The following is a 17,892-nucleotide window of genomic DNA, read 5'->3' as shown; positions in this document are numbered from 1 at the left end:
AGGAATCGTGGCTAATTCTTGTTAAATACGAGTGGATATAGCCCGAACTTTACCCGAAGGTGGCAGAAGCGCTTCACACAGAATTGTGGATATCATGAGAATAAAGGGGAATATTATGATAGAGTTGCTGATGGACAAGAGGCGAGGGGAAGTGTTTCTATTGACACTTACAAGGTGAATGCTAATTTAGGTGTGCATTGTAAGACCCGCGTACAAACTTTCTGGCTCACGTCGTGTAGGTACTAGGTCATGCGGCAGATATAAGTGCTATGGCCCAAACCATGTGATCAGTTAGCGTCCATTTTTCTCTAGCCCATCCAGCCCCCCCAGGGCCGGGTGTGATGTCTATGTTGGGCGGGGTTGGGGCTAATTTCACGTGTTATATGTCCATGCAGGCTACCATCCAGAAACGGACTTTGGGGCACGCCTCTTTGGAGGTCACGGTAGTGACCATGGGTAAACAGGTGTCGGCACACTGGGGTCCGTGGGCCCGATGTAACGGAAAACAGGTGTGGTTTGAGGCTAACATGTTTTTCTAATTACAGATTGTCTGTTGGCATATTAGACGACTAAGAGGACGTGGGATTTGATTTGGAGCAGGTATTGTTGGACATGTGGCGTGGAATGTGGTGGTTGGCAGCGGGAGGGGCCGTGCCTGGGGCTCTACAACCAGCTGGTTTCTGGAGGCGAGAGGGCGTGGAAAAAAGTGTCATGTGTGCAAGTTACAAGTGCGGACAATGTACAAGTAGAGGTAACTCACTGCATTACAGGGCAGACACATGAACAAATGTTACGTAGGCAATAGTGGCACTTGTGCATGTACCAGAAGCGAAGACATTGTAAGGGGTAGCATACAGTGTGTTACAAGAGGAAAGTGACGTGTGCTTGTTACTTTAGAGTACCAAACACAGGTAGAAGGATAATACTGCAATATTTGGCAGACTCTCTAACCACAAGAACACACTGGGAAGACACTTCCATAGTCAAGGAGAATAGAATTTTCTATATTAAAAGGTCTTCCGTCAGATGAGAGAGCATAAATGAAATATGGAAGTGTCTTTGAAGGGGGAGAACTTTGAAGTCAGATTTAAAGGCCTGGGGGAGGATGTGTTTATGAGAAGAATAGTAAGGGGACGAGTGAGAGGTGACACTAAATCACACACTCCAAAGTGCAATGGTCATTCTCTGACTTAGTATGTGACGAATTGACTTAGTTTCAAGACACTACACTTCTGCATCAGGCGTTGGAGGTACGCTAGTATGTGCCCCACCCAGTGCTTAATTTGTAAAAAAAGAAGTGCAGGTGCTGAGAATTTTGCCAAGGAGGCCACCGCTCATGTCTTCCTCCGGTGAGCCCCACTTTCAATACTCTCACTGCCTCAGTCTCTATCTTCTAATCTTGATCTGTTGTCTGTCCCCTAAGTCTTTGCTCTAAGAGTCTATCCTCTCACCTCTCTAATTGTTTTCTATCACCTTTGTCACACCCTGTATTTCTTATTTGCCCTCTATTCGTTTTAGCCCTGCCCTTTTTTGTCTACTTTTATCCATGCTCCGCTCTCTCTCCCCTCCATCTTGGCTCTTTACTATCACTCTCTAGCAGTGATTAGCTATGTCTCCATTGTATCATTTGTCTGCTTTTTTTCCTCTGGCCTGTCCTCCGCATCCTTTCATTCTATCTTCTCTCTTCTTAATGCTCTCTTCTTCACATCATGGCTGCTTTCTCTTTGTACCTGATTTGCTCTCCTCCTTTTCTTCTACTTTGCTCCTTTTTACCTCTCTCCTCTCTTGTTATTTCTTCTCCTCTTTACTCTTGCTGTCTCTCATCTCTAACACTGCTGCTGCCTGGGACCCCTGTCAGCAGCCTGTACATGTGTCCTGTAACCGATTCTGAACCACCCAATACTGCGGGAGCGAAGATAAATCCCACTTCCCTACCCTAGCACCCGTCGCCAACACTATCAAAAATTACAGTGATGGCAGGCAAGAACCATGGAAGAAGGTGGGGATCAAAAACGAATGTTCGGATATCCCTGGACCAGCATTCATGGACTAGTGGACCCCAGAACACCTACAGAAGGTGAGAAGAAAGAAAATAGATTAACTCCATGCATTCATATTCATACGTGCGTGTTTAAGCATAACTCTTTGAGCAAACACAAGGAATCTCTTACCCTCTTTTTAGGGTCCAACTGTTTATCTGTGTCTTTGAAGGTAATGTCTTTAGGTCCTCATACAGGCTTCCTAGTGTGAATATCCTCATAGAGTATATTTACAATGTCAATTTCCAGATATTCAATAACAGATATCCGAAAGGAAAATACACCTCTTCACTTTCAATATCATAAAGAAAGAGGGAGAAGGGGAGAAAAAGGCCAGAAAATACTGCAAAGATCCCCCGCTACAAATAAAAAGACAAGAAGTGAATTCGGGTGCACCCACTTTTGCCACGATATTGACGTCGTGGCTAAAAGTAACTCTAATAGCGTTGTCCGTAAAACATACAAACTGAGGAAAGGGCAAAAAACAGGACCCCCCCCACAAAGAATGCAGCCACATTTACCTTGTCAGTCGATTTGACCGCACATAGGATCCCCTACGGTGGCGGCAAAATGTGGTACCAATATTCACCAAAAACAGAACCACGAGACAAAAAAAGGGAACAGAAGAATAGGTAATTTCTACCTAAATTCTTAATCTTCGGAAAACGCTACCAAAATCCCAGTGAATGTCCCTTACAAATCCAAAATGACGAGGCTCCTCACGAGTGAAACAATCCACCAGAAGTCAGGGAAGACGGAACAACAGGAAGCTACAAAGAATCCGGAAGCACCAGGAAAGACTTTCTGGGTCACAGGACCGGGATAGAAACCAAGCGCTGACTCAATGGGAGCAACGCGTTTTAACTGCGTATAGCTCCGCCAAAATCAAGCACGCATACAAGGCATGCAGGCAAGAAAGAATGGTAAGGAAACCCGCCTTTACAAATTCCCAACAACATGTCCCTGTTATGTTAAACTCTGCGTTTTCCTGTTGTCATTCCTAAAGAAGCGGAAGATGACGTGTTTTATTTTCTTACCTGCACAGAGTGCAAAAACAATATTTACACCAAATTTTTATTGCGGAACAGGCGGCTGCTTGAGCACAGCAGGTCATGTCACTGCTAGTGCTGCCTGTAATTAGTAAGTCCAGTGATGGAGACGGCATCTGCATCCACTGCTCAGCTTGCTGTGATCCTGCCTGCTACAGCACAGGATTGTCCCCAGCAGTAATGCTGCCAATGCCGGTAAGTATGACTGTGGTGCCTACTGGACTCACTCACGCTCAGCAATTACCATGCTGGGGTGCAGCGCACAGATTCTACTGGTGACGCCATGTCGCACAAAAGTTGTGTTGGGCACCAGCCGCATCGAGCACATTGAGGATAGCAGAAATGCAGGGCTGCTGGACATGCTACTCTGGCTATGCAACAAGTGGAAAGTCCACACTTACTTTCATTTATTCTTCCACAAGAGCCCTCACTCCCAAGTTCCAAATGCGCTCTTGCAGATTCCTTGCCTCAACTCCATCATGAGCCAGCGCCCAGCTACAATTATTCAACGGGAGGTTTAGGCTCAGGCAGTGGCAGGGAGCAGCAGACTAGGGGAATAGAATGCAAGCCATAGTTTGTCGATAACTTCTTGGATTTGTGATCAGCATAATGACATCATCACTAAAGTGGTGATACACAATCATGCCTGCCTGGACAGGCGTATGCCGGCCTGCCTATGAACATTTACCAGCCCGTCACCATGCAATGTATATTATTCTTTTACTTTTTAACTAGCTTACGCGTTGCGCGTTGCTGCGATCTCCGAAGAAAGGAAATTCAAGGAAACTCGTTATGATAACATTCAATTTACATTGTGTCATTTTTATTTAAACTTATTCATTTTAATATGGAAAACATTTCAAAGTGTCGTTTTAATTCTATTTATTTATTCGAGTGCTTGTGGATACCCAATTTTTAGTTTTTCCGTCTTGTGCGTACATCAGTATTCAAAAGATTATGAGGGCCCTGGAGGGCCGATATTTTAAAAAAATGTATTCCAGAAACCTTCGCGGGAGTGTACTCAACAACTTCCCAAAGTTTCCTGGCGATCGGATGAATGCTGTTTTAATTACATTTATTTATTCGAGGGCTTGTGGATACACGGTTTTTTGTTTTTCCGTCTGGTGCGTACATCAGTATTCGAAAGATTATGAGGGCCCTGGGGGGCAGATATTTAAAAAACATTTATGCCAGAAACCTTTGCGGGAGTGTACTCATCAACTTCCCAAAGTTTCATGGCGATCGGATGAATGGTGTTTTAATTCTATTTATTTATTCGAGTGTTTGTGGATACACGATTTGTTGTTTTTCTGTCTGGTGCGTACATCAGTATTTGAAAGATTATGAGGGCCCTGGTGGGCCGATATTTAAAAAAATGTTATGCCAGAAACCTTTGCGGGAGTGTACTCAACAACTTCCCAAAGTTTCATGGTGATCGGATGAATGGTGTAGTAATGCATAAAGGACAAACAGACAGACAGACAGACAGACATTAGTTTTTATATATATAGATTGAACAATTAATATTGAGACCACAACCTGCGGGTTCAGAAATTGTAGCCCCGGCCCTCTGAAAGAAGTGCAGGTGCTGAGCACCTGAAAGCACCTGCTCAAATTAAGCACTGGCCCCACCCAACTCCTTACGAGTATGTATGGTGGGCAATGTAGTTCTCGTAAGTGACAACAAACTGGGCCTTGGTGGGGTGGGGGCATTGATAGCCCTGTCCCATTGCAAAGAATCCATATTGCTATATGGAGGGGGGCAGGGCTTCTAATGGATGTTTTATGTCTCAAATGCAGGAACCGCGCTGGAGAACCGCCCCACTCACATGGGGGCCACCTGAATTATCAACAGGTAGAAGGGTCAAAGCACACTGGGGGCAGTGTGCTAGGGTCTGGGACACCCAGGTTCTCCCCAGGTGTCAGGACTGTCCCTGTTGTGGGGCCCACAGGTTACACCCCATGGAAGTATTACATTGGTAGTCAACTGGTGGATCTAAGCTTAGCAGATAGCTCCTGTACAAGAGTTGGAGGTTTTATCTTGTAAAACATCGGATGAACCTTGGCAATTTGATTTACTGGGCAATAATTGGGGTGTTCTGTTGGTAAGCAGTGGGAGACTGTGGGCAAATCATGCATGCCTTGTGACAATAAATTGAAATGCGTTTTCTTTTACACATGTGATGTGTCTGGGGATAACCATGCTGCCCATGTGCAATAACAGAATGTGATCTTGGTACATCACCTGGTGTGCAAGTAAGGGGCTCTGATCCTGGCGATCGAGCTAGCAAACTAGTTCTCGTAAACGACAAACAGGCTTGGCCTTGGTAGCGTGGGGGGCACTGATGGCCCCTGTGTCATTGCAGAGAATCCATTTGGTATATGAGGGGGGCATGGCTTCTAATGGATGGTTTATGTTTCAAATGCAGGAACCACGCGGGTGAACCGCCCTACTCACATGGGGGGCCATCTGAACTATCAACAGGTAGAAGGGTCATAGCACACTGCGGGCAGTGTGCTAGGGTCTGGTATTCCCAGGTTCTCCCCAGGTGTCATTACTGTCCCTGTTGTGGGGCGCGCAGGTTACACCCATGGAAGTAATACATTGGTAGTTAACTGATGAGTCCGTGCATATAGGTAGCCCTTGTGCGATATTTGGATGGTATATTGTAAAAACAACTGATGCGGCTGGCGAATTTGTTGTTTTACGGGGCATTACTAGGGGTGCCTCTCTGTAAGCAGTCGCAGAGTGTGGGCAAATCATGCATTCCCGGTGACACAAATGGAATGCGTTTTCTTGAACATACTGGTGTATCTGGGCATATCCTGAATCCCATGTGCAATAAGGGAGTGTGAGGTTCTGGGTCAGCAGGTCCAGGATTGGAGTGTAACCTGTTTTCTAATTTCAGGACAATCGGATCAAGTACACAGGCACCACTCTGAGAAGGACTGATGGGTACGGAAGCAGGAATGGCCAGGGGTGCTCCGGGCTCGAAGCCTGATTGCTGTTCCTGGTTAAGTGCTCTTGGGGGGCAAGGTGACAACCCGGTTATGACTTCCTGTAGGGGGGAGTAGAAGCAGGGTTAAGTGTAGCGGTTGCGCATTTACCATCCCCCCCTTCCACATATGCCCCAGTTGTACTCAAGTACTTTATGCAACTGCTGGCCTCAGCTCATAGGTGACAGGAGGGGTAACCACAAGGGTAGATGGGCGGGAGACTGGTAGGGTTTTCATTATGGGGGTGCCCCGGGGTCTTCTCCAGAACCTATCTGAAGGTCAGTACTTGTGTCTCACTATAAGGTTGCACACAGCAGGGGAGAGGGCCTGTCCAGGAGGTCAGGGGAAACAGTATTGTCAAGTCTGGACTTACGTAAGCGCGTCTAGGGCCCGCCAGGATCATGAGGGACAATTGCCTTTGGCCCAGGGCATCCTTTGAGCCGTAAGGGGGCCTGGTTCACTTCTTTTGACACACTGCTGTGGGATACAAATGGGTCAGTTCTGTTGGGATGTATGCTCCATTGGGTAGAGCTCCTTAGAGTAAGGCGGGTGCAGCATGGACCTGGGGTACCCAGCTCAGGCTTGCCCATGGGTGTAAAGTGGATGTGCTGGGCCTACGGGTGCTGCACCAGGTGTAAATGATATAGTACAGCATCTAGTTTACCAGCTCGGTATAGGACCATCATTAGCAACAGCAGCTGCTTATATGGATAACAGTATAGCCTTTCTTAGTTCGCCCAGGGTTGGTGCGGGCAAGGTCAGCAGCTTGGCAGCCGGAAACGGAGTAGAGAAAAATCATATCCGGGACGGAGCAATGTGCACTCGGCAGTCAAGCAAGCTATGTTTCAACAGAACCATGATACACTGTCGGGAATAAATGCAAGGTTACGGGCCACTCATAAATAGGCCTTTCTGTGTGCAGGGGGGCGCGAGTGAGCCATTCCCAGGAGGGTGTGATGGGTCTTGACAGTGCTGAAATGGAGGGGATGGAGCATTAATACGGACATCTCCAGAGCAGAGTTTGCAGTGTTAGTTGAGAGGTTCAGGGACATTACGGATACAGTTCTCAGTCCTGATGAGCGGCAGAACTGATAAGGGGTTTGGTTGCTGGGCAGCACTGCTGTCCAGAGGAGGAGAGGCATGATCTTGCTTGAGCCGAGGGAGTCCCTGAATGAACAGGCTGTAGGTTAATGGGTTTAGAGGGCCACTCATTCCGTTTTTGTAGCAGCTCTCTTTTCAGCAACTTTTGCGCTGGCTTTCTGTGGTGCATTTAGAATGAGGGAGCTAGTGGCGAGTTTCAAACAGGACACATCAGGAGTAGCCTTGTGCAGACGGGATGCTGTCCTGACAGGCGAGGTCCTGGCTCTAAGCTGGAGGAGATCTAAACGGACCAAGAAGGGGCAAGAAAAGTTATATTGTTAAACAATTTGGAGGTGCCAAGTACTGCCCAGTGCGCCTAGTTGAGAGATACCGGGTGCTGCGCCCCCCCCAGGCGAGGGTTACCTCCTGATGCATGCTGATGGGACAACTTTGAACAAATACCAAGTACAGGGCATAATGGAGGTGTGTTTGGAATTCGCAATCAACAAGGTCCAGGGCAAGCACTTTTGCAGCCACTCCTGTAGAATAGGGGCAGCAACCATGGCTTGCCAGGCAGGCTTGCCTGTAGAACACATAAAACAAGTGGGGCGTTGAGAGTCAAGTTGCTACAAGAATTACATACGTCCTTAAGAGGCAGGTTTAGGCACGGATCTCGAATTTTGATGTGCCGTGGTTGTGCGACCTGGAGTCGGTGTAATCATGTTTGCAGTGTTTGAAGAATTTGGTTGGTGTACATAATGAACAATGTGCAAAACATCTGCCTGGGGCGCAGGGGCCTATGGGCGAATTGGGCAACTTGCTGGGGGACCTGTGAGATATGGTGGTCCGATATTCCCCGAGGCTATCTTGGCGGGGCACAAGTTCAGGGGAGGCATTGGAGGCCTCGCGCAGGTGGGTGAACAGCGCAACGCGCAATTCACTGAGCAAAGAGGATTTGGTTTTGTCACTCAATAGGTTGCTACATGCAAAATGCACAGGGTGCTTGAAGAAAATGGCATACACCTATCCAAGTGGTCTGGACCTATTCCTGCTAGATTTAGCGGAAACGTTAGTAGCGGCAGGTTGTAAATAAAAGAGCAATAGAAGGTGGGGGGGCTCTGGGGCGGCGGCGGCCACACCCAGAGCCATGGCGGAGTTACAGGGCGATCCAACGCTGGAAGGTACAGAAGGGTACCCTCTACAGGAGCACAGTAAGGTTGCGAGAGACAATTATCCCCAGGGAGATCCTCGGTGGGATCCTGGAGGAGTGACGGCGCCCCGTTAGTCCTTCGGGCGGTTGTGGACCTGAGCAACCGGGGGTTGCCTGCAACGCTCAGCCCCCCATAGTGGGGAGTGGCGTGAGTAAGGGGTGGAATGGAGGTCCGCCGGGGGGAGGGGCTAGCCCTACCCCCAAAAATTGACAACACCCCCGCGGTTAACACCACAGGGGGTTTATGGCTCATCAGGTGGGCAGGTGGCGAGAGGCGGCCTGACCCTGGATCGCCCGTAAGATAACCCAAAATGTTGGCATAGTGTTTATGCAAATAAAGCTGCAACAACTTTCTCCAACAAAACATTGTGTGGTGTCTGTTATTATGGGAAATTGTTGTGAGCGGTTTGGGGTATGGGCCGATATTGGCACTATGCCAGGCTGCCCCGGGCCACCGAAGGGGGCCACCTAAGAGGGCGGCCACCCTTAGTGCCACAGGATGGCACAGACCCCAAAAGAGCGGTCTAGTGTTGGGGACCCGGAGGGTCCCGAATGAGGTCACTTCCGGCGGGGGAGGGGCGGTGCCGAAGGGATATGGCCTGGGGTCGCGGGCCTGGCACCCTCTTTGACCCCCGATCGGCCGCGTGTACGGACCCTCTCCCCCCTGTCCCAGACGAGAGGTGCTGCCCGGACGCTGATTTACCTCCCTACCGCTAACCCGGCTGTCGGGCAGCAGGGGGGGTAGTCATCTGATACTATTTTGCTTTGTGTTGCAGGCGGAGTTACAGGGCGATCCAACGCTGGAAGGTACAGAGGGTACCCTCTACAGGAGCACAGTAAGGGTGCAAAAGCCAATTATCCCCAGGGAGATCCTCGGTGGGATCCTGGAGGAGTGACGGCGCCCCGTTAGTCCTTCGGGGGGTTGTGGACCTGAGCAACCGGGGGTTGCCTGCAACGCTCAGCCCCCCGTAGTGGGGAGGGGCATGAGTAAGGGTTGCACTGGAGGTCCGCCGGGGGGAGGGCTAGCCCTACCCCCAAAATTGACAACACCCCCGCGGTTAACACCACAGGGGGTTTATGGCTCATCAGGTGGGCAGGTGGCGAGAGGCGGCCTGACCCTGGATCGCCCGTAAGATAACCCAAAATGTTGGCATAGTGTTTATGCAAATAAAGCTGCAACAACTTTCTCCAACAAAACATTGTGTGGTGTCTGTTATTATGGGAAATTGTTGTGAGCGGTTTGGGGTATGGGCCGATATTGGCACTATGCCAGGCTGCCCCGGGCCACCGAAGGGGGCCACCTAAGAGGGCGGCCACCCTTAGTGCCACAGGATGGCACAGACCCCAAAAGAGCGGTCTAGTGTTGGGGACCCGGAGGGTCCCGAATGAGGTCACTTCCGGCGGGGGAGGGGCGGTGCCGAAGGGATATGGCCTGGGGTCGCGGGCCTGGCGTCCTCTTTGACCCCCGATCGGCCGCGTGTACGGACCCTCTCCCCCCTGTTCCGGACGAGAGGTGCTGCCCGGATGCTGTTTTCCCTCCCTACCGATAACCCGGCTGTCGGGCAGCAGGGGGGGTAGTCATCTAATACTATTTTGCTTTGTGTTGCAGGCGGAGTTACAGGGCGATCCAACGCTGGAAGGTACAGAGGGTACCCTCTACAGGAGCACAATAAGGGTGCAAGAGCCAATTATCCCCAGGGAAATGCTCAGTGGGATCCTGGAGGAGTGACGGCGCCCCGTTAGTCCTTCGGGGGGTTGTGGACCTGAGCAGCCGGGGGTTGCCTGCAACGCTCAGCCCCCCGTAGTGGGGAGGGGCATGAGTAAGGGTTGCACTGGAGGTCCGCCGGGGGAGGGCTAGCCCTACCCCCAAAATTGACAACACCCCCGTGGTTAAAACCACAGGGGGTTTATGGCTCATCAGGTGGGCAGGTGGCGAGAGGCGGCCTGACCCTGGATCGCCCGTAAGATAACCCAACATGTTGGCATAATGTTTATGCAAATAAAGCTGCAATAACTTTTTCCAACAAAACATTGTGTGGTGTCTGTTATTATGGGAAATTGTTGTGAGCGGTTTGGGGTATGGGCCGATATTGGCACTATGTATTATTAAAGATCTGGCAAGAGGACTTTTTTTTTTCCTTTTGCTTAAGTAAACAGACTCCCCCAGCTCCCAGCACTCTTCTCCATCTCTGCCTCTTTGGCAACATTTTTTCCTAATGCGTACATAAAATATGGCATTAGACTCTCTGCTAATCACGGTTGTTCATATTCATACCATAAACAAGCCCCTGCAGCAATCTACACGTTTGTTAGAAAATAAGTTTTAATGTGTCACCTTGGAGAAAACTGAAAAAGTATATAGTTTTAACATTGACCCTATTTTACAAAGAAGACTGAACATCAGATTGTTTTTAGTTCTGAGGGTGTATCTCTTTCTGGTACTAACATTGCTTCTCTTAAATCTCTCACCTCCAACTGCACTGACCTTTTATCCAGCGCTCTCTTGCCAGGAGGTTTTAGGGGATTCACAACGGTTTCCTCTGCCACTTCATCTGCTTGCTCCACGGCCTCTCATCGAACTCAACTGCTCCTTCTCTATTCCGGAAGATTCCTTCGCGGCTGGGCCCGGGGGCTTGGATAGGGACAACCAACCAGCTCTCACACTGCCAGGAGTGCCCCGGAAGACCATTTGCGCCGAGGCCTGCCTGTTCCATCTGCACTGATGCCTGCCTGTCCCTGCAGAGCCTTGAAGCTGCCTCCGACCACAGCCCCCCTCACCGCTTCACTACTTGCTCAGCAGCTGACCAACTCCGATCGAACCTCAAACAATGAACGAAGCTTCACAATGAAAAAGTAGGCACCTGCAAGACTCCTCAGCCTCTGGAGCATACCCATGGCTCTCAATTCTATAGAGCCGGCCCTGAGAAACAGGTGCCGGTGCTTAGTAACTGAAAGCACCGGCACAAATTAAGCACTGATGCTAAGACTTTGACCTTCAGATTTCTAAAAGTGCATGACACAAAGATGGCCCATCTCCCTTTTTCTTGTTCCAGCAGGTGATGGGGTTGCATGAAAACAATAAGAATGTTGCATGAAAACAATAAGATTTATAATCATTTACATCAGTTGAGTCAAAGGCCCAGGTCTCCTAGCAACATATAATAAAGACATTCTGAATAAATGTTCACCAGTCCTCGCTATCAAGTTTCTGGCAGACCCTCACAATGTTCCAGGATAGAAACTGTATGCCTCGCCCCATGAAGGGCTATGGGGCAGATTAATACTAGTCCCAAATTTTGCAGTGTCAGCAACACAGACACTCTCCCTTGCATGATGTTAGTAATTTTCTTTTAAGCCAGAGAGGACCATAAACCTGTTTATAAAAGTGGATAAAAATCAGGTTGGAGTCTAAGAAGGGTTTGATTGGAAGTTTGAACCCAGATTTTCTGTGGGGTGACTGGGGCTAGATGCTTATAAAAGAAGCCCAGTGGTAGGACCCTAATAAAACTTGATTTACCATCCTAGCTCTTGCTTGTGCCAAGACTTCACCAACTGCCTTGGTGTTCTGAACATTTATGATTATGGTATCACCATGGTGTTGTCTTTCCAGGGGCCCAAATCCCCTACACGATGCACAAAAAAGATCTCATTATGAAAGTCCCTCCAACAACTCATGTTATTGTCCAGCCAATAAATCATTGAGATCTTGGGTTGATTTAGGGGAGTCAGCAGGCAAACTGGGTACATTGCCTAAAACAATTACATACGGGAAAGAAGCAGGGGGGAGGGCAATCACAGGTCAAAGATCCGAGCGTATGCAATTTCTATCAGGCAGGCTTTCAAGATGTGACAAAGGGGCCGAGACATGCCCCCCTGGATTATCAAATTAGGAGTTGCTCCTGAAGTTTTAGCCAAGGTTTGGTTATCGAAACCAACACTTTCCTCTGGTTCGCTCTTAATAATTAAAGATTGCAGGACTGGTATAGACTTTAATGTGGGATTATACCAGCAGCTGTAGGTGGCTGATTCTTCTGTAAGCTCAGGAAGCCATTCTCCCCATATTTTACCAGTTTACTTGCACTGGCCTCAATGGTGACAATCCAATCATACAACGGGCATAATGTATCATTCAGAAATTTGGCACGGTGCCCACTTAAAACGCCCCTCAGGTCAACTCCATGAGATGATAGAGTCTCTGAGTCAATCTGCCTTCGTATCATTGGTATCTGCTTGGGATTGGGCGGCTTTCATTTCTGTGTCCTTTTCCTACGTTTAGCCACAGACCCTGGGTCAGGTGAACAGGTAGAAAATATGGTGCCATTATTTGGTTCAATCCCATCTACATATACAGTACGAGCAGAGCCACTGTAGCCAATACTGTCCCCTTCAGATAAAATCCTGACACTAACAGGGTATACTGGGGGTGGGGGGCAATGATGTCATCATTAATCAGAGGGAGGGCTTGAGCGGCATAGTCATGTGCAATGGAGATATAGAGATGTAACCGGGTCCTTGGTTATAAAAGAGAGCTGTTACCCCATCAGCTTTATCTTATTTGAGACAAGGTCCACAGTCCGCACCAAGAGGCTAGCAATTGTTGTGCATGAGTATACTTGAAGACCCATTGCGGTCGCAGATATAACATTTCTTTTCCCCATATTGACCATAGTAGGAGAAAAAGGTGATTAAATGAACAATCCCTCATAAGGAGGCAGGCAGATCTTCTGACATCCAACAATGCGGAGGAACCAAGGGGCACTGGGCCCGATTCACAGAACTAACTTACTACAAAATCCTAAACTTACTACCATTTTGGTATTCACAGTATGCACTTACTCATTTTGGTATTCACAGAATGCACTTACTCATTTCGGTATTCACAGAATGCACATACTCATTTTGGTACTCACAGAAGGCACTTACTCATTAATGAATAGGTGCCTTCTGTGATTACCAAAATGAGTAAGTTACACAAAATGAGTAAGTTACTCATTTTGGTATTCACAGAAGGCACTTACTCATCAATGAATAGGTGCCTTCTGTGATTACCAAAATGAGTACGTGCATTCTGTGAATACCAAAATGAGTAAGTGCATTCTGTGAATTCCAAAAAGGTAGTAAGTTTAGGATTTTGTAGTAAGTTAGTTCTGTGAACCGGGCCCCAAGAGTATTAGCACGGATTGGCCTCTGTCGGTCTATGACCGGCTAAGACGGGCCCGCAGTGTGTCACCACACAGCGCTGTATGAACAGGTTGCTCCAAGGTGTGCACGTCCAGGAGCCCATCAGGAATCTGGGACTCGTGGTCCCGCAGAAGTCACACATTTCATTTTCCTTAGATTAATCTCTAGGCCCCATAGATTGCAAAAATCATGGAATTAGTTTAGCAGTTTCTGAACACCAGCTGGGGCTCTTGATATGAGCAGGGGGTTTTGGCAAACAACAACCCCGTGATGGGGAGGTCATTGAGTTTTGGGGGCGTCACGGACACATTCAATTAGATGTTGGAATGTATCATTTATGTACAGGGAAAACCGACAGGGCAAGGACGCATTTGTGATGCACCCTGCGAGTAACAGGAAACCTCTCTGTTAGATCCCCACCCATGCCCCACGTAACTTGAGCATAGTTCATCTCATGGAGTCTCAATAAACTTTCTACCAGAGCAGATAAAGCTCTCATTGACCTGAGAGAATCCCAGAGCCAAGCCCTGGAGACCTGATTAAATGCTGCTCTCAGGTCGATGAAACCTACATAAAGGTGTTCCTTCTGGATTTTAATGTATTTCCACAGGATTAGCATGAGCCTAAAAACTTGCCCTATTGTTCCAACTTTGGTTCTGAACCCAGCCTGAATTGGGGATAAGAGGATGTTTTCTAGGGCCCATTGCTGGATTTTGGCTAAGATCTAGCGACAGAACACCTTTTGGAGAATGCCTAATAGGCTACTGGGCCAGTAGTTGTTTGGATCAAATCTTGCACCTTTTTAATAAATCGGGATTATTACAGCCCCTCTCCAGGAATCAGGAAAGGGAGCAACCGACATAAGAGACAAGATATTAATATTCAGGGCTCAGATCTCAATCTCCGATTGATATAAGTCACCAAGTATACAGTAGCGGCTCGTGGAGGGAGTGCTGCGGGGCGGGGCGGGGAGGAGCAGGGTGGGGGGTAGTAAACTACGGCATACAGCCGAACAGAGGTAAGTAAACAAATAAATTAAATAAAACGAATTTCATTGCATTGCCAAATGCGATGCAGCGCGCGCAACAAAATTTCTTTTATTTATCTATGTGTTTACTTACCTCTGTTCAGCTGCATTCCGTAGTTTACTACCCCCACCCTGCTCCTCCCCCGCTCCGCCCTGCCCCGCCCCACAGCACTCCCTCCACGAGCCGCTACTACAAGAATAAGGTCCAGACCTGATGCTTTCCCCAGCTTCAGGGACTCCATCGCCTCTCTTGTATCAATTAAGGAGAAGAATTCCAAGGCAGACACTTCGAAGCAACTACTGGCTGAAGTGCACTGGTCTTTGCTATGTAGCGCATGGTTAGTTAGGGGTGTATAATAAAGATTGACCTGCTGTTGGATATTATGTATAGTCGGAGAACGACCTTTCAGACTGCCATGCGCAATTATTATACACCAAAATGAGGACATAGCCTTCCCCTTGGAAACTTCTATCAAATACTGCCTGTTCTCATCGTTTCAACTTCTATTGCTCTACGCTAGTACCCCTTTATAATGATGTCTAGTGTCATGAATCTGTGAAGGACTCAGAAATCTAACAGCAGTCAACAAGTGTGCTTTAGCTTGTCTATATTTCTTAGTAAACCAGAGGGATGATTTAGGGCATCTTTTTGGTCACACTCTTTCCTGCCTCAAACAGATGTTTTAATTAATCAAAGAGGTGGCCATGAATGTCTGAAATGGGAATTGCACACACATCAACATCCTCAAATGGGGAAAGGGCTGAGGCAAAAATATCATAAACTGCAGCTAACCGTGTAGGACAAGATTGTATTTTGGCCACTTGAGGACCCTCGTAGTGTTCCCAATAATGACATTACCATATACACTATTCGATGGAATAGGATCAAATAATCCCTCTTTCAATGTTAAGTGCTGGTTATCAATTTCTTTCCTGATCATTGCTCGAAAATCAAACAGGTGAGTCTAGTGGTTTAAGGACATCAATATATAGTCGATTCTACTTTTCGAGTATCCCCTAGTGAATATATATACCATACCCATATTGGAATCTGACCTTTCGCTGCATGCACTCATCCTGTAAGCGATAGTAAATGAAGCTCATTGAATAGCAGCAGTTCTATAAGATGTTAGAATTGCCGCATTTAGGGAAGTGTGGCTCAATGGTTAGAGCGGCAGACCCTGATGCAGTAGTCTGGCCAGGACCAGGGTTCAATTCTCGCCTCGGCGGGTCTTGGGCTCAATTTCCTCGAACCTGATAATTCTCGCTTCGGTGCCTATTCTAATCATCAGTCCCACTCTGCACCTCTGGGCAATAGCTTGCTTAATCTCTACAACGGCCCCAACAACGCTGAGGATGCCTGACTTCACCTTGGGGGTGCCCAGGAGTGGGTTCCTCACAGGGAAAGGCCAGGAAGGGTTCCTCTGTGGTATTCGTACAAGCGCCGAGATGCCTACGGGTAGACGTGCGCTATACAAGTGCATAATCATTCATTCATATTATCAAGGACGGCGTTAAAATTATCGGGCTTGATAATATGCCCTGGAGAATTCAAAGGTGAAGTATCGCCGCTTTTTCGGCGAATTGTGCCCGAGAAAGCGGTGATAATTCTAGCGCCCTATTAACAAGGGCATGCTAACGCCTGCCTCAAGCCTCATACCGCCCCACTTTGCATGTCAGCGATAAGAATCGCTATTGACATGCAAAGTGGGCGTTCCCACGTCCAACTACATGTAAAATGTAGTTGGCGGTGGGAACGCATTATTTTCAAGGCGGCCCGTGACAGGCGTTGAGAGACAAAAACCTGCGCTAAACTCGTTTATCGCAGGTCTCCCAAAGCCTGCTATTTTTGGGTCTTACTCATACTTTGCATGGGGGGGTGGATTGCAATGCGGAATCTACCCCCCATATTCACAAGGTGAACATTAGCGCGTGAAAGCATCGCTTGTTTTCACGCGCTAATGTTCACTATCACCGTCTATCGCCGGTTTGGACATCGCCTGTTAGCTGAGCATTGATAATACGCCTCTAACAGGCCAATGCAAATCGGCGATAGACGGCGATAGGATTTTGAGCGCTAATCGTATTTAGCGCAATTCTTAAATAATATGCCCCTCAGTTTTCTGACGCTAAACCGGCGATAATTTTTAACGCTGTTCTTGATAATATGCCCATTAGTTCTCTGACTGAGCAGATGTAACAATAGGAAACAGGAACTTGCAGAAAATATTTGCATTCTGACTAAAGAGGTCCTAAATTTAAAATCTCTAGTAAACTCCCTCAAGGTGTAGCTGATTACAAGCACAGTAGTACCCTCTAACAACCCACATGTAAGAAGTACGAAGTTGCCCAAATTACTGATTAAACCACCGCCTAGGTGCAACCCAACATCCCAGCCAGCACCTAATAGAGCACAGGATAAACCCCTACAAAATGAGATTGGAGGGAAACTAGAACGAAGGCAATCACCCATGTGGCGTAAGAGAAATGAGTACATGCTAGGCATTCAAATAAATAGCAGGAATATGCCAAGGGGCCTAGAAGGAAGAGAAACCCCACTAACACAGCCCCAATACTTGTTATACAACATCCAATTAAATATCCTTAGCATGCACCAGGAAAGGTACAAGCACATGATGCTATCAAGGACACAATGGAGAGGTGACTATATGCCTAAAAGCATACACTATACTAAATCCCAAGAGAGAGCTGGAAGACAGAGAATATATCTATTTAATGTACCTAAACTCAGCAAGGGAAGCTGGAAGGAGGAGGAGGCGCTTAAAAATAAAGTAACCTACCGGATCAGACACAAACAACACTGTTTGTCGATTGTGCACTCAGATATATAACAACGGCAGAGCGCCTCTGGGGGGGGCGGAGGGGGGACGAGAGCCCAAATATTATCCAGCTGTCCATCATTAACAAAGAAATAGTGGAGTGATTAATTGCAATCGACTTAAGAACAAGTGTAACAGCTGAGAAGATAATGTGATTTAAACGGCATAGACATCTTATATACCACAAACAAGATGCAGACAACCCTGGACCAACAAATCACTGCAGATTCAAGCTATGTCAGATATTGAAACTGTAGATTGACTGAGCACAATAGACCAGCCAAGCCCGAATATAGAACAGACACAAAACCAGCGGGTATTATTACTCTGATCTTGGAAGAGACAAGGGCCCCCTTCATAAGAAATAAAGGAAGCGAAGAACAGATTGGAACTAGCAACGCAGAACTAATGCCAGAAGGACAACCCAATATCCATAAAGTAGTGGCAAAAGGGCATAAAGCCAAAGCTA

Source organism: Lissotriton helveticus, chromosome 2_1, assembly GCF_964261635.1.
Source record: "Lissotriton helveticus chromosome 2_1, aLisHel1.1, whole genome shotgun sequence".
Classification (NCBI taxonomy): domain Eukaryota; kingdom Metazoa; phylum Chordata; class Amphibia; order Caudata; family Salamandridae; genus Lissotriton; species Lissotriton helveticus.
The sequence above is the reverse complement of the archived record's forward strand: the minus strand, read 5'-3'. Positions refer to the sequence as shown.